At 40.8% G+C, this 25,794-nt stretch overlaps 1 pseudogene; it reads left to right on the forward strand.

Moving 5' to 3' along the window:
* The first annotated feature begins 867 nt into the window (after nt 1–867).
* Nucleotides 868–1,073, forward strand: LOC103297195 (60S ribosomal protein L38-like; annotated as a pseudogene).
* The last annotated feature ends 24,721 nt before the right edge of the window (nt 1,074–25,794 follow it).

Raw genomic sequence — 25,794 nt, forward strand, 5'->3', positions numbered from 1 at the left:
TTATAATAATGCTTAGACAAATAGTAGAACTGTGACATAATGGAAATTGATTAAAGCCCCTGGGAATTAGAAGGAAAGCCAGGACTGGGAGGGAGGAAAGATTTGGGAAGGGTTCAGGTCATCTGAATAAAATCCATTCCAGAAAAAGTGTGAGACTGCAAATTTTCAGATTGGGGGAATCTATATTTCATTATTTTAAATGGGAAAAATAGAATGTATTCTTAGACACAGGGGTGAACCACAGGCCAGGATCCAAGGATGACAATTGAAAAACATCAGGTTGACTCTGGAAATCTGCAGCCATATTTAGTTCTTGTAGCCATATTTTTAAAAGAGATTATGGGATTGGATCATAATCTAAAATGTAAACTCTTGAGCATTTCTTTGTAGAAAAACAGTGTGCAATGAGATGAATATCTATTTTGAAGATAGAACTGGATAAAACTAGAATTCGGATGAACCATGCTGTCATATTTATTGATCTGCTTTGGCTTAGCATTTCGTCCTTTGCAATATAGGTTTTCATAAAGAAGAATAGTAATATTATAGGTTTCTTCAAAAGTCCATTATGAAAGTCGAAAATGACATTTTCTTCCTGGGTAGATTTAGTCTAATCCCACCAAATCTGTCAGGATGTTGAACCGTATACTGTACTCATTGAACAGAGTCATGTGATAGATGGCCATTATTGCTGTTAGGAGGGCAGTGGGGGTGGAGGTGAGCTTAGAGAATCACCAGAGGTCAAAGCAGTCAACGTTCACCTTTTAAATTCACAGGCGACTGGCTGTTAAGTGCCTCTTGGGCTGTACACAGAGAATAGGGGAATAATTGGAGGTGCCAGCAGTGAGGTCTCTGCACCTCATAACCATGCCTTGAAAAATTGAGGAAATCAAGGTCTTCCTACTCACTGCCAGGAGAAAGGATGCCAAATCTGTCAAGATCAAGACAAATAAGGATGATGTGAAGTTTAAAGTCCGATACTTTTAATAGTATACCTTGGTTATCACAAAGAGAAGGCCGAGAAACTGAAGCAGTCCCTGCCCCCAGATTTGGCAGAGAAGGAGCCGAAATGAATCACACACGCTGATCTGTATTAAAATATTAAAAATTCTCCATTAAGACTCTCCCTGTGCCCTAACCTGGAAGGAGAACCAACCTTTTCCTCTTCTAGTCTGCTGGGGGCCCAGCAGGCATCTAACCTAGGCTAGTTGCTGGGGGCTTGAACTTATCTGGGTGTATCTAATGGTTTGAGAACCATCGAGCCCAAAGGAAGCTTTTCCAGACTGTTTCTGTGTGATGGGAGTGGGGCGGTAAGGCACAAATAGTATTCTTTGATGCCCAGGTGATGGAGCATGGTACACAGCGTTCCTCCTGCAGGGAAACCAGAATGGTTCTGGTGCACTGAGGACCCCAGGAGGTGCACAAAGGTATCACGGCCGATATCTTTGACCACTCCTGGAGGCAGGACAGTCTTGGGGAGGTATCCTCAAATAGCTTACCAGGATGCAGGTACCAGGAGGGGGCAGGGCATGGAGAGAAGGCTGAGGCAGACCAGGGAAGATTCGCAAGCACCATGTGTTAATAGTAGCTGAAGACTTCCTTAAGAATGTATTTGGGACAACCCTTCTGATTCCCAAAAGGAACAGGGTAAGACTTTGGGGCTTCGAGGTGGCCTGACAGTCTATATATCCGTGTGAGCAAGGCCTGCTGAGAACATACACAAAGGCTGGTAAGGCTGGAAGAAAGCAGGTTACCTTATAGTTTGTTACACCAAATGAATATAATTAACAGTAGTGGTTCTCAACAAGGGGCAACTTTTGGACCCCCATGGGGCAATTGGCAATGGTTGGAGACTTGACATCTGGTTCATGGAGGCCAGGGTATACTGCTAAACAGGTACAGTGACTAAGGCAGCTCCTGTAACTAAGGATTATTTGGGCCAAAATGTCAACAGTGCCCAAGTTGAGAAACTCTGAATTGTATTTCAAAGATGGATTTACAAAACAAACAAACAAACAAACAAATTCCAACAGTATTCCCTATCAACTTTATAGCCACCATTAGTGATATTTAGAGACTTGCAATAGAGGGTTAAGCTAGCAAAGTGGGTACCCGTTTAACTGGCAATGGAGTTGACTATAGCATCATTTCAAATTGGCTGTTGTTGTTTTTTTCCAGTTCATTTGTAGATATTGAAGTTAAACTGGTCTTTCTTGAATAGCCACTCTTGAATGGCCTTTAAACATAATGGGCACTGTGTTTGTCCTGTTTCCTCATTTTTCAGGCGTTTCTCTCCAGCTGAAAAATAATGACATGACTCAGCAGTTTATGCCAATTTCTGTCAAGTGCTGAGAACTGTTATCAGGGCCCACTACTCGGAACACTTTCGCTTTATCGTGGGCTCCCCTCTAGGCTAGAGGAGGGGAGGGAATGATTACCCATCACACACTTGTACCCAGCACTTGCTTTTCAAATCTGATTAATTCTGAGCTTAAACATACAAGTTCCATATATAAAACTACATTTTTTGAATAACCAGTTATTAGGTTGTAATAACCTAATAAAGGAGAATAAAGGAGAAATGTGATTCTAGGAAGTCAAATTTCTGGGCAGTGGAATGAAGACATTTTGTAGGGAGGGCTATTGACCTCAGCAAAAATCAACCAAGAGATACATGAAAGTAAAACTCAAATGGATTTTGTTTATTTTATGGATAGAGGAATATAAAGTTTAAGGAAGAAGCATGCTGTGATGCATGTAAAAGAGCATTGGATTTTAGATCAGACAGACTTGGTATGAGTCCTGGCTCTGCGGCATACTAGCTGTGTAACTATGGGCGTGATTTTCACTTTTGGTTAAAAAGGTATAATGCTATTTGCCTCATAGCAATGTTAGCTATTGCTCTGTGATAAAAGCCACAAAATCTCAGTGGCATAAAGCAATAAATCTTTTTTAGGTCATGAATCTGTGAGGTGCTGGCATCAACTGGGCGTTGTCTAATCCAAGGTTTTGTTCTCTGAGAGCCTCCTCCTCCACCTGGGATCAGAGGACTCCCTGAGAATGTTTACCCCTGTATTTCAAGTCTCTGCTTGTATCACATTTTGCTAACACTCTATTGGCCAATGCTTGCCACATGACTGAAAACAAAGCCAAGGGGAGGGGAAGTAGACCCTGCTCAATTTAAGCCAAAGCTAGTCATTTGAGCAAACCCAACATCACTGGAGCAGGAAGTATCCACTTCTCAAGAAAATGAGGGAGAGGGAGTGAATATTTCTGAACAATAATCGTATCCGCCATAGGCTGTTAAAATGATTAAATGAATTATGTCTGCAAAGCACCTTGCATAATGTCTGGCCCTAACGTGTTTAATTCCCTTCTCCTCCTCCAAAATCTGATTTTACAAAGAAGAATGTGGAACATAAACTAATTTCAGAGATGCAATCACTAGTTTAAAGTAAACTTGAATTCTGTATTATGATCAGTTGTGAGAGAAGGAATAAAAGGAAAGAGAAGATTTTTTTTTTTAGGAGAAGAGATTTTTGAGGAAAATAATAAAATAGAAGAATAAAGGGAGAAAGAAACAATACCTTCTCAAATTTTGAGGTGGTAAGGCGGGGGGAAAATAATACATTTATAAATGAAAAAAAAAAAAAAGGTAAATAGATATATAGCCACAGAACAGAGGGCCAATAAAAAGAAGAAGAAGAAAATGACTTAAGAGATTCACCATGATATCAGGCGAAATTTTTCTCTTCCCTGTCTTCAAAATTCTGAACTATACGTTTTTTTTTTTCTTGGGATAAGCTAGGAAAAGGAGAGGCATGTTTATAGTTTTATTACCTCTTGTCAAGGTTTTATGAAAGACTAATCAATGTTTTAACCACAGTTTACAAGGTCACTATACTCTTTATCTTTGATACTTCCGAAGCTCTAATCTTAATGTGGCTATTATTTCAACCTACCAAATGAGCAATCATTTTCTGGGAATGTGGTAATATCATAGGGAACAATGAAATTAACTTGGGTTTTTCCACTATTATAACTTGGTGCATACAGAGAAAAAATATTCCCAGCACAAGCCATTTGATCATAAATTATTTCACATGACCAGATTGCTCATTATTCTATGATTGGAAAAATTGTGCAGAAATTATTGTCTAAAAGAGTAGAGTCTTCAATGTAATACTCTGCCCACAAGTATCTTTGAGAATAAGAGAAGAAATGCTTTGATGAAATTTGACTTGGGTAACAAGAAACAAATATTGAACCAGGTTCTCCTTGTAAAGAGCAATGGTAACTTGTCTTTTGACATCACATGCTTAGAGAAGCAAAGATAAAAATTCAGCCTTCTTTATTTTTTATATTGAAACTCTTGTTTGCTTCTTGCCTGAGCCATCTTGCTTTTCAGTCAGACTGCCAATAGCTAACACACAGGAGATACTCACAAATTGGGGCAAGGTCAGGAAATGGCCATATGGAGAAGCAATTCCCTCCAAATTCACATTCCTTAAAAAAGAAGAAGCTTGTACTGCTTTGGAGAAATGAGAGGTGTGTTTTCTTGTTCTGTTTTTCCTAAAAATATCTATCTGGGGTTTTCAAAAAGATAGGCCTGGAATATAAAGATGTTTAAAAAAAAAAAGGTATCTCTTGAATAATGCTGTAAACTGGTTAGCTTGAGGTAAGGAATGAATAAAAAATAAACCACTGATTTTTAAAATATATTTGTTTATTGTTTAAAGCATTACAGATGTCTCCCCTTTTTTCCCCATTGACCCCCCTCCTTCCCACTCCCTCCCCCTCCCCAGACCTTTACCCCACTATTGTCTGTGTCTATGAGTTATGAATATAAGCATATAAGTTCTTTAGTTGATCTCTTTCCTCTCCCCACCCTCTTCCCTCTGAGGATTCTCAGGCTGTTGATGCTTCCATGACTCTGGATCTATTTTGTTTGTCAGTTTATTTTGTTCATTGGATTCCACATATAAGTGAGATCACGTGATACTTGTCTTTCTCTGACTGGCTTATTTCACTTAGCATAATACTTTCTAAGTTCCTCCATGCTGCCTCAAAGGGTAAGAGATCCTTCTTTTTTATAGCTGCATAGTATTCCACTCATCTACTGATGGGCATTTGTGCTATTTCCAGATCTTAGTTATTATAAATAGTGCTGCTATGAACATAGGGGTGCATATGTTCTTCCGGGTTGGTGTTGCAGTTTTCCTAGGATATATTCCTAGTTCCATTTTTAATTTTTTGAGGAAACTCCACACTGTTTTCCATAGTGGCTGTACCAATCTGCATTCCCACCAGCAGTGTATTAGAGTTCCTTTTTCTCCACATCCTCGCCAGCACTTGTTGTTTGTTGATTTATCGATGGTAGCCATTCTGGCAGGTGTGAGGTGATACCTTATTATCATTTTAATTTGCATCTCTGATGATTAGTGACATTGAGCAATTTTCCATATGTCTCTTGGCCATTTGTATGCCTGCTTTGGAGAAGTGTCTATATAGGTCTTCTGCCCATTTTTTGATTGGGTTTTGTTTTCCTTTTGTTGATTTGTATGAGTACTTTATATATTTTGAATATTAACCCCTTATCAGATGTATCATTGGCAAATATGTTCTCCCATACAGTGGGTTCCCTTTTCATTTTTTAAATTTCATATTTTATTGATTTCAGAGAGGAAGGGAGGGGGGGGAGAGAGAGAGAGAGAGAGAGAGAGAGAGAGAGAGAGAGAAGAGAAACATCAATGATGAGAGAGAATCATTGATCGACTGCCTCCTACACACCTCCTACTGGGGTCAAGCCCGCAACCTGGGCATGTGCCTTGACCAGAATCGAGCCAGGGAGCCTTCAGTCTGCAGGCTGATGCTCTATACACTGAGCCAAACCAGCTAGGGCCCTTTTCATTTTGATGTGGATTTCTTTGGCTGTGCAAAAGCTTTTTATTTTGATGTAGTTTCATTTGTTTATTTTTCCCTGTTTGTCTTGCTCTAAGCATTGTATCAGTAAAAATGTGGCTATGTGAGATATCTGATATTTTGCTGTCTATGTTTTCTTCAAGGATTTTTATGGTTTCACGACTTACATTTAAATCTTTTATCCATTTTGAGTTTATTCTTGTGTATGGTGTAAGTTGGTGGTCTAGTGTCATTTTTCTACATGTAGCTGTCCAATTTTCCCAACATCAGTTATTGAAGAGACTGTCTGGACTCCATTGTATGCTCTTGCCTCTTTTATCAAAGATTAATTGAGAATAATGGGTTTGGGTCGGTTTCTGGGTTGTCTGTTCTGTACCATTGATCTATATGCCTGTTCCTGTGCCAGTACCAGGTTGTTTTGATTACAGTGGCTTTGTAGTATAGCTTGATATCTAGTATTGTGATCCCTCCAACTTTGTTCTTCCTCAAGATTGCTGCGGCTTAACAACTGATTTTTAATTGAAAGGCTTATCATCTCCTTGGACCCTAGAAAAAGAAGACTGGAGTGCAAGATTTTTCTGGTATTTTTTTTGTCTACTACTCTCCATTCACTTCTGGCCAATTTGTTCTCCCCCAAGCATATGGAGCTCATTCCTACAGTCAGACCTTTCCACTCACCTTGCCTGCAGCCTGGTACGCATTTCCCCGCCTGGAAATGTGCATGCTCACTTCCTCACTTCATTCATTTAGGGCTGTTTCAGTATCGATCCCTCATAGAGGCTTCCCCTACCCATCTTGTCTATAATTGCTCCCAATTTCCCTCTGTCCCCTAATAGGGCATTACTTTTTTTTCATATTTCCCACTATCTGACTTATATTATACATTTATTTTGCTCATTTGTTTATTGTTCTTCACTAGAATGGAAGCTCCATGAGGGCAGCAGTGATCAAAACTTGCTCAAATTTGTTTTGATCACTGCTGTATCCTCAGTGTCCATCGCAGTGCCTGTGCCTGGCACAGAGTAGCTATTTCAGCAAATTTTGTTAAGTGAATGAATGTCTTTAGGGAAGAAAGGACAACATTTTTGACCATTGCTCATAGTTGTAAAGGTGAAAATATCCCTAATGTGAAGAAAAGCAATCCTTTAGTTACCACAACCTTATGAAAAGTTCACGTGAATATATGCATCCATTCTTTTAATAGCTGGTTGGACCTACTGGGCATGGAGTACTGTGCTAGGTGCTGTATGCAGAACTGAAGGGAATAAGGAAGGGCTCCTTCCCTCAAGGAAAGGTAATTCGGAGGTGGAGAAGAGTCTCTCCACCTGGTCCCTGGGGGTGCCATTCACATGAATCATGTTTTCTTAAAGCTATGAAGTGTACAACCTGTCCAACTGTTCAGAACAATGCTGGGAGACAATATTTCTTCTCCCTTCAGCTAACTGGTACTGCCTAACAATCCAGAGGCCACAGGGCTTGCATTGATTCCTTCATTCAACAAACATTTATTGAGCATGTACTACATATACGAAAAGTGCCAGAAGCTGGGATACGAACGTGACCCCAACAATGTCCCTGACTGCAGGTTGCTTATCGTGGGGAGACCAACAGGCACATACAGCACAGATGTTAGGTATACAGGAGGACTTCCATGAGAGGACACAGAAGGGCCTTCCAATCCTGTCTTGGGAGTTGGAGGAAATTTGAGCAAGTTTTCTAAGCAGCGTCTCTTTGTATCTCTATAATTGCAGGGGGCTATGTAGTAGATTGATTGGCTTTGCTTCTCAGCTGTGGGTTGAGTAGAAGTGTTGCAGGCATCAAAAGGAAAGGGTGTGGGGGCAGGGAGAGCAGCAAGGGCTAAGCCTGGAGGCAGAAAACTACAAGGGGTGGAGTTCAGTCTGGCAGCAGCAGAGCTTCAGAGGACGGTGTGGCCCAGTCCTACAGGCTTCTCTGAGGAGTAAACCCTTAGGAGAATCAGACTGGAATTTATAAGAGCCCCTGGAGCAAAGGTGGACATGGAACTGGACGGAAGGCCTAGGAAGCTTGCACAGTGACCTTGCACAGTGACCTGTGGGGAAAGAGACATAACAGGCAAGGTAATTTGATCGTTTCTGGCTGGACCCCTGTCACATGGCTGCATCATTTACTGAGATAAGACAAACAGGGGGAAGTGCAGGATGGGGTCAGGGTGGGTGAGCTGGTGAGGAGCACCATCCTGTTGACTCTGGAAGGCGGTTCAGATCTTCTTCCTGTGTGTCATATTTTAGTGGTTGTTGTCTTCCCTTCTTTCTCTCATCCCAACATACACATGCCCTATAGCGCTGTGCCGAGCCCTACTGGAGTCTGAGGCAAAAGGCAAAGGATCCTGGCTTTATTTTGATCATCACGGACTTCGCATATTAATTCTGATATAAAAAATATTGCACTCAAATATTATTTTTTGATTACTGAGATGGTTGGTTAATTTTATGTGTCATCTTGACTGGGCCACAGAGTGCCCAGATATTTGGGCAAACATTATTCTGGGTGGGTCTGTAAGGATCTTGGGACTCTCAGCCTCCATAATAACGTGAGCCAATTTCATATCTATCCATATATCTTACTTGGTCTGTTTCTCTGGAGACAGCTGACTAATATAATGAGTTTTGTGCCCCAGGCAAGTGCTTCACCACTTGCCTCACCCTAGTCCCAGCTCTGTATCTCCCTCCCCCCGCCCCCCCCGCCACCCCAGCCGCTATATCTGTAAGCTTGTTGAGGACTAGGACTGGGCCTAATTGTTTTATATGACCCATAGCACTTACCCTAGTATCTGGCACATTTTAAGTTCATAGTAACTCTTTCTTGAATTAATGTGAATTACTAATTGTAGAACAAAACACTCATTTGTTCTGCGAATCAGCTGGGCATTGTTCCAGGATCAAGACGATGGAGTTTAATGTGGGTTAATCTTTTGAGAAGCTCAAAGACTGGCAGAGGGGGCTTGGGGACAACAGCAGGAGAGGAGCATGGCAATAGAGGGTTAGGTAGGGACTGGAGAAGTCCAAGAAATGGGGGTTAATCATTCCCTCGGGGCCACAGAGGAAGCTTGGCTTAACCAGAGGAAGTATGGCTTTGTAGAGTTTAGAAAGAGAGGTAGGGTTTCCTTGGTTAATGGCAAAGAAGAACATTCCAGGTGGAGGAAACAGTTTGAAAGAGATGGGAAGGGACGGCAATGCTTGCCTTCCCAGGGATATGGAGCATGTTTAGGAGGTTACAGTGGGCCACATGGCCACAACTCTGGGGAAGTGTCTTTGGCTCTGTCCAAGGCAGGAGGAGGGAATGTTCATTGAGAGCATGAGGGGCCAGGAAGCAGCTGCCCTGGCTGGCTGGTGGGAGGAGAGCAGCTGTGATTGGGGGTGGGGAGGTGAGGAAACAAGTATGGGGAGAGAACAGCAGACAGTGGGAGTTGGAGTAGTAGGGGTGTGGCCTAGGGATGAATATGAGGAAGTCTGTACAAGATTTTGTGCTTTAGGGTGAATAGGAACAAAGCAAATAAGAAAGCTATTTCTCAGCCTAGCTGGTGTGGCTCAGTGACCTATGAACCTGGAGATCAGGGTTTGATTCCCAGTCAGGGCACATGCCTGGGTTGTGTGGCCTCAATACCCAGTGGGGGGCGTGCAGGAGGCAGCCAATCAATGATTTTCTCTCATTATTGATGATTCTCTCTCATTATTGATGTTTCTCTCTCTCTCTCCCTTTCACTTCCTCTCTGAAATCAATAAAAATATATCTAAAAAACAGAAAGCTATTTCTCTACTCTGATGTGCTATACATAAATAAATCCCTCTAATGATTTCTAGAGTTATGCTAACAATATACTAGTGACAATAGAATTCAAAACATAGGAAAAAATGTTCATCCAGGTTTTAACCATCCCAACACAGGAGTACTTTCTTTTCTGTATCTTTCCAGGCCTTGCAGCAAAGCCTCTGAGGTGTTTCTACCTCCATAATCAGATTGTTGATACGATTTTATGGTCCAGCAATCTTGGGTTCAAGGCCTTGGTTGTCACCTCTGAGTTCAGTCAATGTTATGCAATGAACACCTGTACTTCTCTTCCGCAACGCCTTCAGCAAATGCATTCTGACTTTTACAACAGGACCCTGGTGAGGCAGCCTGCAGGGAGATGGGGAAGTGAGTGTGGAAGCAAACATAGGTGTGTGCAAGCACCTCATCAGCTCTGAAGAACTATGGCAAAAAACATGCCTGTGGCAGAAATAAAGGAAAAGAGAGCTAATTAAATGGAAGTGGTTGCCATCTTCTTTCACTAAGGAGGAAGGGTTCTTGCTTATTTGGTCAGTCCAGTCTTCCTTTCTTATTTTCTGGAGTTGGAAAAAATGAACAGACAAAACAGAGAAACAAAAACAACAAAAAAAATTTCAATCTACATAATGAATAAAACTATATCATAAATCTACATAATAAAGGACTGAGGTAAAGAAAGGGCTGTGGACACCAGGAAATGGAATGTTTACTTCATAGACAACATCATAGTGACATGAAGATCATACAGTGCTAGCAAATGTTTAAGACAGGCTTTCTGATAAAAAATAAAACTAAAATAAATTCTGTGTGGGTGCTCACATACATACATAATTTTATTATAGACTAGAGGACTGGTGCATGAAATTCTGAACTGGGGGTGGGGGGGCAGGGGTCCCTCATCCTGGCCTGTACCCTCTCACAGTCTGGGGGATGTCTGACTGCTGACATAGGCCCGCTTCGCTGGCAGTTGGACATCCTTAGCGCTGCCACGGAGGCAGGAAAGGCTCCCGCCACTGCCGCTGTGCTCACCAGCTGTGAGCCCAGATTCTGGCTGAGTGGCCCTCCCCCTGTAGGAGCACACTGACCACCAGGAGGCAGCTCGTGCATTGAGCATCTGTCCCCTGGTGGTCAGTGCGCATCATAGAGACCAGTCGTTCCACCGTTCGGTCGATTTGCATATTAGCCTTTTATTATATAGGATTTTATTGTGTAGCACACAATTTATAAGTGATAGTAAAAATTCTATATAAACAATTGATTCTCACAGAATGCTTTCATTGACTTTTGCAGAACTCTTGCATTCATTGCAATTGACAAATGAATATAGTTCTGACATAAACACTGGTTGATATTTTCATTTATGTTAACAAGCTAGACATAAGAAAGTGAAACAAGAGAGAATATGCTTAACTTTATACATTCATCAATGATGTGAGTGACTTCTTTGCTGAATCAGACAATAGCCTTTGGATACTGAAAGAGTATTTTCTAAATTCTTGATACTATTCACAGTGTAATGGCGATAAGCACAACACAGTTAAAAGTTTAATCTGTATCATTAGCATTTTTTTCCTTGACTTTCTCAAATCTAGGACACCAACAAAACAAAGAACCAAGCCCAGGTTTATAGGGCTTGCTGATTTTCATGGTGTGAACACTCCCACCATGGCTAATTTCAAGCTACCAACATGACATCGCTGGGTATGGGATTGGGAAGAGATTCCAAGAAGACCATTATGTAGTATTTACTAGGTAAACAGCTACCAAGATGTAAGAAACTCCAAGAGTTTAGATAGGAGTGAAATAATTAGAAAGTGATGGATTTTGAGTGTTTATTCGACAGATTTATTGAGGTAGAATTGGTATACAATAAATTGAACATACGACTTGAATTGTATAATTTGATAAATTTCACCATATGTATATACCTGTGAAACCATCACCACAATCAAGATGCTGAGCATATCATATCCAACACTCCCCAAGATGTCCCCACACCCCTTTGTAATCTCCTTCTTCCACCGCTTCTTACCCTTTCCCTCAGACCACTACTGACCTGCTTCTTATAATTATACATGAGTTTCCTATAAATGGAATCACTTAGTGTATACTCTTCTTTTGTCTGGCTTCAGCATAATTATTCTGAGATTCATTCATGTTGATTCATGTCTGTTCCTTTTTCCCTCTGAGTATTGTATATTTATCACTTTTGTTTATAATTTGCTTTTTTGTAAGTTCATGTTACTTAATTTTTAATAATGGATGTTGTTTAACAACCAGCTGGGAAAATTTCTGTAAATTTAACAAACAGCTCTTTTAAGGTGGTGCAAGCTGGCTCTGGCAAACCTCTGGTGGCTGTGCATGTGTGTATGTATGAATGTGAGTGTGAACATGAGTGTGTGTGTGGGTGTGCGCGCGCGTGTGTGTGTGCGTGTGCCTGTGTCTAGCTTTAGAGAGAAGGCTGAGAGATTTTGTGGCAGCTGCAGCGGTTGAGAATAATTGAAAATGAGTGAAAGGCAAGAGAGAATTTCTAACAGTTCTGTGTTCTCTCTTCGGTGTTCTTTGAGAGAAACTGCAGTAAAATGCTAATTACAAGTTACATTTTGGATGCTGGCTCATTGTTTTAATTAATGCATGACTGGACTATGATACAGCTGGGGTTATTATTGAGGGTTTCATGAGAATACTCCAAAAGCCAGAGTCAACTTGCATATGGTTCAAGGGGGCAAATGGATAGAGGGATTTGGATCTGATGATTGGGCACAAGAATGCTGGAACTTGGCCACTTATCTACCAGGGAGTCATGCTCACTCATTAACCTCTCCTAGAATGCATTGGACAAACAGGTGTGTGGGAGAAGGCTCGGGCTACATTTGTGTCACTTGGAGATTGCCATTAGGAAGATATAATCTGGGATGCAGTGTTCACTGTGTACTGGCCTTGATTTAATCAGAGCAACCCTGAAGTGAGTAATAGTATTATACCTATTTTACAGGGAAGTTAAGTTCTTTGCCAGAGATCACACCAGGAAGTGGGAGAGCCAATATTTGAACTCAGGTCTGTCTGATTCCTCTGTCTTACCCTCTACATTGTACAGCCTCCTGGCTTGCCAAGCTGTAGGACACTCAGAGTACATGGCTTTAAAATAAGAATTACAGGCCTGGTTGGCTAAGGGCCTTTTCCCAACACAATGACAGTATCCCTAGCTGCCTGGAGAGTGTGTCTGGGATGACACTAAAGCCAATCATCTTTAAACTTCTTTTTTAAAACTTATATTCTTTCCGGGAGGCAATAGAGATACCATGGATAGATTTTAGTGTGGAGGAACTGGCTGAAGCCTGCATTAGAGAAAAATAGGTTGGAGGGTGGTTTTATGTTAGGAGGTGGAGGTACCTGTACCATCTCCTTTTGACAAATCATTGTAACTGTTATCCTGCAGATCAGGTTCAGAGAAGTTAAGTAACTTGCCCAAGGTCACACTGCTCCCAAGAAACTATGTCAGGACTTAAGGCTATACTTAATGCCGTGGAGGAAGTCCTCTGAAATCCTAGGAAGAGCAAAGGATGACTGAAAGTGGAAGGAGTGGGAGTGGATATGGGGAGGAAGGCTGTGGTAACAAAACATTTACAACTATAGTGGCTTAAGTAAATAAAAGTTTATCTCCCAAGAAACAGTCTAGCATAAGCTACCTTAGGCTGGTAGGGGGCTCTGCTCTATAGAGACATCCAGAGACTCTGGTGCCTTTCATCTGCTTACTCTGTAATCTCCTTGAATGTCCACTTGGCTGATTCTGGCTCACGTCCACTTTGGTGGTCCAGCCTGGGGCAAGGAAAAAAGTGTGCAGGTCAGTCTTTTAGGAGAACACCCAGAAGTTGCTCCATGTTTGTCCACACCCCATTGGTCTAAAGTAAGTCACATGGCCACGCTTAGTTACAAGGAAAGCTAGGGAATGTAGTTTCTTCTTGGGTGATTATATGCCTAGCTAAATAACACTCAGGGGCTCTACTATGGAAAAGAAGGGGAACATGGATTCAGTGTGGTCTTTCTAAGTCTTTTGTTAGAATTGCTCCTAGGGACATCATGAGGCAAAACAGGCTGCCCACATAATAGACACTTACAACAAAACAACTAATGAAAACTATATTCTGCAACAGTTTATAAAATGTGTCCTGTGGCAAATAGTATTTCTGATAGACTTAGAGAAAACACTCAGTGTCCTTGTATCTGTACCCTCTGTGGCTCTCCTAGTCATTTAGCATCTTTTGAAGATGGTGGCGGTATCTCTCATAGCCAGGGCCTTTTGCAGATCAGTCAACAATTGGTCATACTATTCTGCTAGTGCTCATGAGAGGTGGGAACTAATAGAGTTTCATGTTAAAAGGAAATGAGTGATGCTGGCTGATGGGGACAGTCAAGGCTGGAAAAAAATGTGCTCTGGGCCACTATTCCTCAGCGTTAGCCATTGATTTCCATGAGGGAATTGGACTAGGGTTTCTAGGAATTGGAAGTTCTCAATAAAATACAGAAATTCAGGTTTTAAGCATGTAATCTAATTTTTAAATGTTGGTTCAAATATTTTAATGCCACTCTGTGGGCTCAAAAGAACATCCCTGTGAGCTGGGTCTCTGGTCTTTGACTTGATCTCTCAGAACCTTATTTCTTCACTTGTAAAGCAAGAGTGATACTCACCGAAAAGGGCTGTAGGAAGAATGGAAGAAAACAGTGTATGTTCAGGGCAGATAATCATTATCAGACTGACTTTTTTTCATGATGAATCTGCCTTAGAATTAGGAAATTTTCAGGTCCCATTCTAGAAGGTAGGAAGTTCAGGATAGACATTCCAAAGAACACTAAGAAGATAGAATCTACAACATTTGCTGGAATTGGCTATTCTGATGCAGGTCTTCAAAGCTGTCCTAATTTAAAATTTCTAACATTTCCTTTTGGAGGTGTGATCAAGAGTTTGGGTCTAGCTAGTTTGAGCAACAAGCTTGTATCAGAGAGAAAGATAATTAAATTTGTCCTTACTCATCCTCTTGTTAGTTGTGTGACTCTGGCTCAGTCACTTACCATCCCTAAACGTTAATATTCTTATTTTAAGAATGGGAATAATAATAACTCATCTCATAAAATAGTTGTCAGGACTCAACACAATGTAAATTGACTGGCATATATAGTAAGTATTCCATAAACATTACTTGTAACTAACTATTATGTCCTACCCAGGTGGAAGATATATACAGAATAGATTTTTTATTGTCTTGATTTTTGGTAAAACTTGTCTTTTCAGGCAAACCACCTTATTATGTAGTCACATTATGAGTTGTTTTTTTTTTTCCTCTGGGAGAATTGTTATAATGTAATAGATGAAATCTTAGAAATACTGCTTAAATTATCCTGTGTGCAAGTCCCTTCAGTAAAAGAATAGTGTTGGGTGTGAAGTGTTCTAAAACAACAAAGTGACCTTTAAAGAAAAACAATTTATTCATAAAGTAAATTACCAGAGAAAAGAGAGAAAAGGTCTTCTCGACTATTGCTAGTGTCGTGTCTTGGGCTGGTGCATGGTTTTGCATTGCTTGTGCGCTGTGTATGAAGAGTTTCTTATGTCAGAGTTAATGGGTCCTGTGAAAAAGGAATATTGAAATTTACTTCAGTAAAAGATATACGACCTGTTCTACAGAAAGCCCCACAGGCAAAACCAGTTGATACAATATGCAAATAGGGGATGAGTACTTCCAAAAAGGTGTCAACCAGCAATTAAGCTCCTTTTCAAAAATAGATAATTTTTCACAGTATGGTTAAACCTATTGATTAGCCTTATCTTTATTACTATTATTTCTAGTAGTAGAAATAATAATAATTACTGATGTTTATTGGGCTTTTCCCTGGGACCATTCATTGGGTAAACTGTGTTACATGCTTTATCTCACTGAATTCTCTCAACAACGCTGAGTTAGGGGCTATTATTACAAGTTTTCCCGCCCCGCTCTCCAAAAGGGGAGCATTTGCCCTGACTGGTTTGGCTCAGTGGATAGAGCGTCGGCCTGCGGACTGAAGGATCCCAGGTTCGATTCCGGTCAAGGGCATGTACCTTGGTTGCGGGCACATCTCCAGTGGGGAGTGTGCAGGAGGCAGCTGATCGATGTTTCTCTCTCATCGATGTTTCTAATTCTCTATCCCTCTCCCTTCCTCCCTGTAAAAAAATCAATAAAATATATTTAAAAAACAAAACAAAACAAAACAAAACAAAACCAAAAACAAAAGGGGAGCATTCCTATGAAACCTTTCATAAGTCACAATGGTGCAAAGTGAAGAAACAATGACCTGAGGCCCCATCTTGCTAACCGATGCACAAAATAAACTGAGATAAAGCACAGACACTCACACATTTCAAAGATACGGAGCTTGATGCTGAGATGCTGATTGTCGTTCCCAGAGAAGGAGCCTTACAGGGCCTCTTGCTGCACAGGATGTATGCTGTCTCTTTAACAACTTGCCGCAAAGCAGACACTACACAGTATTTTCACTTTTCGTCTCTTTTCATAAAAGTGAAAATCCTTTTCAGATTGCTTTCTGTTACCGAAAATAGGTACTAATGTAGGTGTTTCGCCAAATAAGAAAAAAGAAAAAAAGTAAAGTGGCATAAAGTGAACTTCTGAAAAGTGTGGGGAGGTTAATATTGTTTAGGACTTTTAATGTCTATATTCCCATTTTTCAGATGAGGTCATTGATGCTTAGGAATGTTAACTAACTGGCCCAGTTTCACTGGTTTGTAGGTGGCATGGCTTGGCTTCTAACCTAGCACTGCCTGGCTCCACTGCTCATGATTATATGAGGACATGGAAATGTTGATGAATGAAATGGAAAAGAGAAAACTTAATTTTGGAGCTTTAAGCCCTTCCCCAGAGGGTATGTCTGAGTTGAGTGCCTCGTTATGGGGTGTTCCACAGACAGAGCAACTGGGCTGCGGGAAGAGGGAGAAGGTCTGAGGGGGAAGGCAAACAGGCGATGGAAGACTTTGAAGACCAACTTTGAATGCTTTGCGATTTTGGCAGCGGTGTTGACAGCTCATGCTCAGGCTTTGATATCCAGAGGTCTTTGTTCTGACTGAGAAAGAAGGGCTTTTATTATCTACCTTTGTGATCACCACTCTGGAACTCCTGGGTAGTCCTCCTTTCAAATACCCTGTTCCACTGTCCTCATAAGGACATTCACACTTGTCAGACTGTCTGAAAAGCATGGTCTTGCAATTTTGGGCACGGTTTCCAGAGCCCCTCAGTTCCAGGCTGTTGACTCCAGCTGGCAAGGTGGGTCCTCTCTCTGAGTGTTGCCAGCCTCTGTCCGAAGACAAGGACATCCTAGTGACAGTTCTGACAATCTCCCACTCTCCTGGGTGGGGAGGGAATGTTGCTCAGGACTCTGTACTGTTGGTTATTTTATTTGCAGTGTCCCCATGCTTCATTCGTGTGGTTTAACTAAATAGTCTAAATCTCCTTCATTAAAATATATACCCTTACATTGATCACCTTTAAGCACTATTGATGGTTTGGATGAATTTATCTATAATTACAGGTTGTTGTCCTTGACTATGTTAAGGAGAATTTTTGACAAAGAAAATACTTGAATTATGAAGTTGTTGACCTTAAATTAGATAAGATACAAACTAGATACATACTCCTAGAAATAAGAGAGAGCAATATCTTTCTGTATAATAGGCTTGGGGAAAAAGCCAAAGACTTTTGTCATAGTAAAAGCAAAATACTGTTCTCATTTTTTTCATGTTGGGATTGGAGACAACCAGGCACATTTTGCTAGATATTGAGCAGTGAACATTGGGATACCTGGACTCTACTTAAAACCCAGAATCCTTGGGTTTTAAGTTGCAGAAAGGGCAACTCAAAATCACTTACGCATAAGGGAGTTTATTGTTTATGTAACCTAGATATTCAGAGGTACATCTGGCCTTAGTTACCTTAGCACTATAAACTATGTCATCAAAACAATTTCTTTTCATCTCTCAACTCCACCTTCTGCTTGTCTGGCTCATTCTCAGACTCCAAATGGCAGCTTAAAGCAGTCCTAATCTCATCTCCTCCCAGGCTCTAGACCACCATGAAAGGGCAAGAATTTTTCCCAGTGGGCATAAGTTTCACTCTGATTGGATAGACCTAGGCCCCACGTTATCCATGAACCAATCACTGTGGCGCTTCGATAGACTGTGTCTGGATGGAGCCGCATCTAAACCCTATAAAAGTGGGGAGGGGAGATCTCCTGACAGATGTTGGGGCTGTTACAAGGAAAAGAAGGAATTTACACCAGGGGGTGTCAGTGCCACTCACCAATTGTGAGACCCGGGGAGGTAACCAAACTTCAGTAAAAAGCAGAATTAATAATGCCTACTAAAAAATGGGTTCACATTATAGACTACACATATGAATATTAGTGCTTCATAAACTATACAGTGCTCTCTGATTTTGTATTATTATTTTTAGAAATTTCTCTAGGATTTATATCTAGGAGTAAAATTGAGTTACACATAGACTATAGACATCTATGTAACCTTCCCAGGTAATGCCAAGTTCTTTTCTCCCATTCGCAGTGAATGAGAGTTCCTGATGTTCTACAAACACGTGGTATTGCATCTATCTGATATTTTCTTTTTTATATTTGTTGACTATGTCATAGTTACTGATTATATTTGGAGATGTAGTTGTTCTTATATTTTGTCCACTTCAGTACTGGGCTGTTTGTTTGCTTTCTCAACCATTCACAGGGTTCTTTGTATTTTCAGGATACTAATACTTTGCTGATTATCTTATTGCATATACTTATTCCCAGTTTGTGGCTTGCCATTTCACCTTTTTAATGGTGTAATTTGATGAAAACATGCTCATGGTTTTAATAGTACAATTTATCTGTCAATCGCATCCTATGAGGTTTGTACTTTTTGTGTTTTGCTTAAGAAATATTTCTGCCCCTTAAGACGTTGGGTCATAAAGAAATTCTTTTCTAAACGTATTCTATATGTTGTAAGAGAGGTATTCAACTTGAAGTTTCCCACATGGAAAACCAACTGGCACCATTTATTCAATGACTGTCTTTCTCTACTGCTGTTATACATCAATTGTCCTTATAGGCATGTGTATATTTTAAGCTATCTGTCCTATTCCTTTGGCCTATTTGTCCATCCCTGCATCAATAAATGTCTGTTTGTTTTCTTAAACACAGGACTTAGATACTACCCCTGGGGTGTGAATAGAGTATGATCTAGAAAATCAGTGTTGCACCCATGAAGGCTCTTCCCACGGTTCATCCTATATCTCAACAGGGATTTTCTGATCTGGTTTCAAAAAGTTTTATTAAATTCTACCTAATAAGTATCATTCTTAATCCCTATTCTTGTTCACTCATTTGTAACAATGGCACTGTTTGCTGTTTTGATCACTTGTGGTATTTGAATTAAATGGCATTGTGTTTCAAAATCAGAGAGATTTGGAAAAGGTCCTGTATGTCTTCTACCTGCAGGGAACCTGGAGAGTGAGCAATACCTCTGGAGAGGGGAACTGAAAAGATAACAGTTTCAAAGCGGAGGGTTTAGGGATCTGGAAAGCTGGGCGAGAAGCAGAAGTGAGAAAGGGCTGCTCACAAGCTGGGGTTTCAGGACAAACAGACCCTCCCAAAAAGCCCAGGAGGAAGGGGAATATTATGGCTCTGTTAGCCACGGAACACTTTAACCACTCAGTGGGATGTAATGGGAATAAAATAAAGGCAGATAAAAGTTAGCTAGACAGGATGTAGATAAGAAAATATATATAATTTTTGTGAATATGGCAATTTAGCCTACAAAATATTTTTCTGTCTGTGTGAACAGGCTTAACTATCACTGTATGTGCTATCTCAATATGGTTTTATATTAACAATACAAAACAGCACGATTTTCATCTCCATACTTTAATTTTCTGGCTCTTCCCCGCTCGCAATGACCACCTTCGTTGTTCCTGGAGAAAATTTCTTTGCCTGCAGCACTCCCAAAGAACAGCTTGAGAGGAATTCCATGAAGAGGCATTTTTAAAGGGCTAGTACCTGCTTTTAAAAAGCTAACCCTATTAGGAAAAAAGTGGGAGAGTAAGCTTCTAGGACTACATGATTGAAATAGAAACTAAGTTGTTTAGCTCAGAGGTCACGTCTTTTCAGGCTATAGTGTCTGGCAGGCTGTGCGTGTATCTGTGGTGGTTATTGATAATAATTAAAAGCATGAATTGAGGAATGTGTAGACAAGCAGCTGCCCTAAGATGAGTTGGACCAGAGCCACAGCGAACAGGGTCTGATTAATTAAAAACACTGGTCCTTGTTAAAAATCACCATGCCATTGAACAGAAGCCAGCCAAGGAAACAGACAGCAAAGCTAAAGACTGCATGTGCAGCTCAGATGTCAACTGTGCTCTTGGCCTTTGACCTCTGCATTGGAACATGTTGACTCTTAGCCAGCTTGGGTGCAGACATCAATCCTCTTCTATTTCCCCAACCAGAGTCCCTCTACCCATAAGCAGTACCAAGGAAAGAATTGTACAAACATTTTGTAGAGAAGGTGGAGGATTGAGGTTTACATCTTCATATCCCACAGCAAACTAGTTGAAAAGTCTCCTTAAATATATCTGATTTGCCCAATGTTTTGGGCTCACCCCAAAGGGAAGACCTTTCTCTTAGGCTCCTTCCAGGTACCCCCAGACATGTTGGATTCTTCTCTCTATAACCTGCCTTTATTTTTCTTTTCCTCACTCTTTAGAGCAGTGGTTCTCAACCTTTCTAATGCCGCGACCCTTTAATATAGTTCCTCATGTTGTAGTGACCCCCAACCATAAAATTATTTTCGTTGCTACTTCATAACTGTAATTTTGCTACTGTTAATGAATCATAATGTAAATATCTGTGTTTTCTGTTGGTCTTAGGCTCTACAGCAGCGGTTCTCAACCTGTGGGTTGTGAATCACAGGTTGAGAACCGCTAGCAGGGTCGCCTAAGACCATTGGAAAACACAGATATTTACATTACGATTCAGAACAGTAGCAAAATTACAGTTATGAAGTAGCAACGAAAATAATTTTATGGTTGGGGATCACCACAACATGAGGAACTGTATTAAAGGGTCGGGGCATTAGAAAGGTTGAGAACCACTGCTTTAGAGCATCTCAAATTCTCGTTATCTTCTGCATAGCATGTGAGCCACCATGCTTTATCATTCAGTCATGTCCTGAAGAATCTTATATCCACACTAAGGGGCTTATTCATCATTCCAAAGGGTTTATTGGGTGCTTTCCATGTACCAAGCACTATTCTAAGAATCTGGGCAGCCCGGCCCGTGTGGCTCAGTGGTTGAGCATTGACCTATGAACCAGGAGGTCACAGTTAGATTCTTGGTCAGGGCACATGCCCGGGTTGTGAGTTCAATCCCCAGTGTGGGGTGTGCAGGAGGCAGCCAATCAATGATTCTCTCTTATCATTGATGTTTCTATCCCTCTCTCCCTCTCCCTTCCTCTCTGAAATCAATAAAAATATATATAAAAAATGAATCTGGGCATCCAGCATTGAGCAAAACAGACAAAAATCCTTACTATCGAGGAGCTTATATTCTAATGGAATGAGACAGACAAAAACAAATAAATAGAACAAATAAATAATGAAAAAATATAATGTCCAGTAGTGATAAGAACTCTGTACAAAAATAAGGCAAGGAAGAGCTAAGGGGTTCTGGAGGGGCCTTGCAATTTTTACAGGGTGGTCAGGGAAGATTTTTCTGACAAAGTAAGATTTAAGCAATTTACTGAAGGAGGTAATGGAGTGAATCTTGGCTCAAAGGAACAGCAAGAGCATGGGCTCTGAGGCAGAAGTGTACCTGGCTTGTTTCTGGGACAGCAGGAAGGCCATTGTGGTTGAAGCTGAGTAAAAGAAAGAGTCAATGGAGATGGGGTTGGAAATATAATTGGGCAAGATCCTGAAGGGTCTTATCTTATGAAGATTTTGGTTTTCATGTTGAGCAAGATGGAGAGACATCGGGGGATTTAAGGCAGATAAATGGCATGATCTGATAAATGTCCCTATGGCTAATGAGCTGACAATAGACTACAGAAGGTAAAGAGAAACTAACCAGTGGCTTGGAGAACAGTGAATGAGATGGAGAACAGTGGTGAGAAGTGTTAGATTCTGGGTACATTTTAAAAGGAGTGTTAATAGACTTTGCTGATAATTTGGATGGGTATATGGGGTGGGGGGGAAAGAGGACGGTAAAGGATGACTCTAAGATTTTTGGCGTAAGTACCTGAAAGAATGGGTTTTCACTCTCCAAGATGGGAAAGACTGTGTGTGTGGGAGCAGGGGTGAGGCTGGAGAAGACCAGGAATCTTATTTTGGACACCGTAAATTTGAGATACCCACTAGATAAGGGGAGATGTTGACTAGGCCTTTGGGTATAAGATGCTGAATTTCAAGGGAGAGATCTCGACCAGAAGTATAAATATGGGAATTGTAAAAATATAAATGATGGTTAAAAGCATGAGAATTGTTGAGATCTCCGAGGTGGCTGATATAATCTGATTATATGAGATTATAAAACGACCAGAATATGTCATCTAAACAAATGAGATGCTCCTCCTGAGTGGATGTCTGCCTACATGTTACCCTGGTAACGCTGCAGACACATAAGACGCTCCATACCTGACCCATATTTCCCCTCTGACCAGCCTCTTACTCTTCTTGCCCTTGCTCATTCTCTTCCTGGCACATTGCCTTCCTGGCTGTTCCTTGAACATGCCACACATGTTGTAATTTAATGTCTTTGGCACTTGATTTTCTTTCTGGCTGAAAGGCTTTTTCTTGATCACTTCCTTTAGATCTGTTGACATTACCTTATGTACTAATCTCTTGCTGCATAAAACATTACTCTAAAATGTAGTGGCTTAAAATAACAAACACTTATTACCTGACCTTTCGTATAGGCCAGAAATTTGAAACAAGCTTAGCTGGGTGGTTCCAGCTAAGTGTTCCACATGGGGTTGGAATAAGCTGGAGTGAAAGTCATCTGAAGGCTGGAGATTCCATTTTCAAGGTGGTTCACTCATAATTCTGACAGATTAGTGATGTTGGTGGGTAGTCTGACTTCCTCTCCACATGGGCCTCTCTCAAGGCTGCTTGAGTATCCTCATGACACGATGGCTGGCTTGCCCCAGGGTGAGTGATCCAAAAAAGCGAAGTGGAAGCTTCAGTGTCTTCTATGACCCAGACTCAGAAGTCACAGACCTTACTCTCTGCTGTGTTCTACTGTACAGAGACCAGCCCTGACTTATTGTGGGAGAAAACTACACAAGGGTATCCATGTTAGGATGAGGGCCACTGAGGGCCATCTTAAAAGCTAGCTACCACATCTTATCAAATATGCCTTTTCTGACTGTCCTGTGGGCTAAGTGTATGCACGTGGGGGTCCCACAGAAGGCCCGCCAATTCATATGTTGAAGCCCTAGCCCCCATTGTGGCTGTATTTGGAGTAAAGAATGATGACGGTTAAGTGAGGTCATAGAGATGGGGCCCTGACCCGGTAGGATTAGTGTCTGTATAAAAAGAGACCCCAGAAAGATCTTGTGAGGACAGAGAAAAGGTGGCTGTATGCAAGCCAGGAAGAGAGCTCTCATCAGAAACTGAATTGGCTGGAATCTAGATCTGGACTTTTAGCTTCCAGAACAGTGAGAAAATAAGTTTCTGTTGATTAGGCCAACCTGTTTATGGTATGTTATTATGACAGCCCAGTAGACTAATATACTTCAGAAAAGAGCAGCACTTCATTCCTCAACATTTCCCATTCCCGTAATTCTGCTTTATTTTTCTCCATAGTACTTATCACCACCTGACATTTTCTCCATTTATTTGTGTATTGTCTGTTTCTCCTTCCTAGAGTGTAAACTCCCTGAGAGCAGAGGAATTTGTTATTTGACATAGTATTGTATCCAAAACAATATGTGGCACATCAATGATGCTCAAAATTATATGTTGAATGATAAATGAATAGATGGATATTGGTCCTTATTTTACTTTTCATCATCATCTCCTTTGTGGCTAGGATTGTTCTTACTTTAGTTAAACTTGATATTTGTTATTCCCAAGCACCAATTCTGAAATCAGGCATGAAAGAGAAATATTTTAAAAATCTCAGTCTAGTGTTTGTATTATTCATTGTAATGGGCTATATGAAAATTAACACAGTGAAATATAAGCCCATTTGCGGTAATTTTAGGTTGCTCTTGCCTAAGCAATAAACTGTTGGAAACCTGGAGTTCTTGGGGCTGTTTTTCTTGCCTCATGGTGAGAATTCTGTACCTTTGTAGAGAAGTGGAAAGAATATATAATGACTAATCCTGATGAAATACTGTGTGTGTTTTTGTGTGCATGTAATAATAAAAGAGAATGAGACTGGAAAGAAATACAAAGCATGTTTTTGTATATTCCAATTTTTTCCACCATCCTTATGTACTACTTACTTCTGTAAATAGAAATAAAAAAGTTATAAACAATGAAATAAAGTGAAAGAAGAATAATTTTGAAGTAGGATGAACTCACTCATATCTGTGCTCTGCCTCTAGTTTCGTTATTTAATTTTTCTGAGTCTTAGTTTTCTTCTCTGTAGAGAGGAGACAATAATATGGAACTTCAGCCTTGACTTAAGTAGGAAAATGTCATAGTGTTGGCTCATTCTTACAGCTTTCAGTCAAGTCCTGAAACAATGGGACCAAGTGTAACCCAAGCTGGCTCTTATGAGAAGAAACAGGATATAACCTTGCTATGCAAAGTTCTTTCTGTTCGCAAAACCAGGGTCAGCCAGATTGACTGACCAAGGACATTACTTCATTGCCAAGGACAGGAGTTCCTGCCAGTCTTCTCTGGCTGGATATAGAATATGCCAAGGACTAGTTGTTCTGGTTGTTCTATTTGCTTTTATCCCAAAGGAGTCTACTGTAGTTACCTTATTTCCTTTCTATATTGTTCTATTGAGTATGGTAGATTGGAAATATTTAAATTTATCATGGCTGGACTCTGAGAAGTTATACATGGACCTGACTCAGAGGAGGGTACATTTCCCAGAGATGTTGGGCTTAAAGTTATATGTAAAAATAGGGTGAGATTTCTGGTTGTCTCTCACAAAGCCCTTTGGCCCATAACAAATGCTGCCATTGTCATCATTATTATTACTGCCACTATTTTCTCTCCCTCTGCACCACCATTACTCTCACTTCATTTGGACTTGCTTAATACTTATGGGTCTAAGATTGCATAGAAACGTGGTTATGTGTACAGCTGAGATTTTTTAAAAGCTAGAGCAACAGGAAATCAGCATATATTCAGCTAACAGCGTGATGGGAGAACCTGAGTAAGTGGGGATAAATTAGTCATAATTTGGATACTGATGGACTCAGAAAACTCTAATCAATAGGGTGGGAACACAGAGGATTCAGAAAGACAGATCAATAAATAAGAAAACCCACAGAAAAAAAAAACTACCTTATAATGGTTGGACTTCCCATCTTTGGCCTCTTTGCTGTCCTCCTGAGGTCCATCAGTATTGCAGTCCTCTGCTTTCACCTTCCCCCTGCTGGGCTCCCCTTCCTGGGTCCCTCCCCATGTTTACCTGATACCACCTTTATATCTCTTTCTCCCACCTTGACTCTTTTTCTACACACTCCCACCCTTCACTTTTGAGTGGCCATGACAGACTTCTCATAGCATTTAAAATCTATTAATCAACACATACTGTCAAGAGAATTAGGTTTTTTAATTGACTGCTGTAGTCTGAATGTTTGTGTCCCCCCTCTTCCAATTCACATGTTGAAATCCTAACCCCAAAGATGGTAGTATTAGGAGGTGGGGCCTTTGGGAGGTGCTTAGGCCATGAAGGTGGAGCCCTCATGACTGGGATTAGTGCCCTTTTCAAATAGGCTATGGAGAAATTCCTAGCCCCTTTCACTGTGTGAGGACACAAAGAGAAGGCATGAACCAGGCTATGAACTGGAAAGGGTGCCATCACCAC

Source organism: Eptesicus fuscus, chromosome 18 (genome assembly GCF_027574615.1).
Source record: "Eptesicus fuscus isolate TK198812 chromosome 18, DD_ASM_mEF_20220401, whole genome shotgun sequence".
Lineage (NCBI taxonomy): Eukaryota > Metazoa > Chordata > Mammalia > Chiroptera > Vespertilionidae > Eptesicus > Eptesicus fuscus.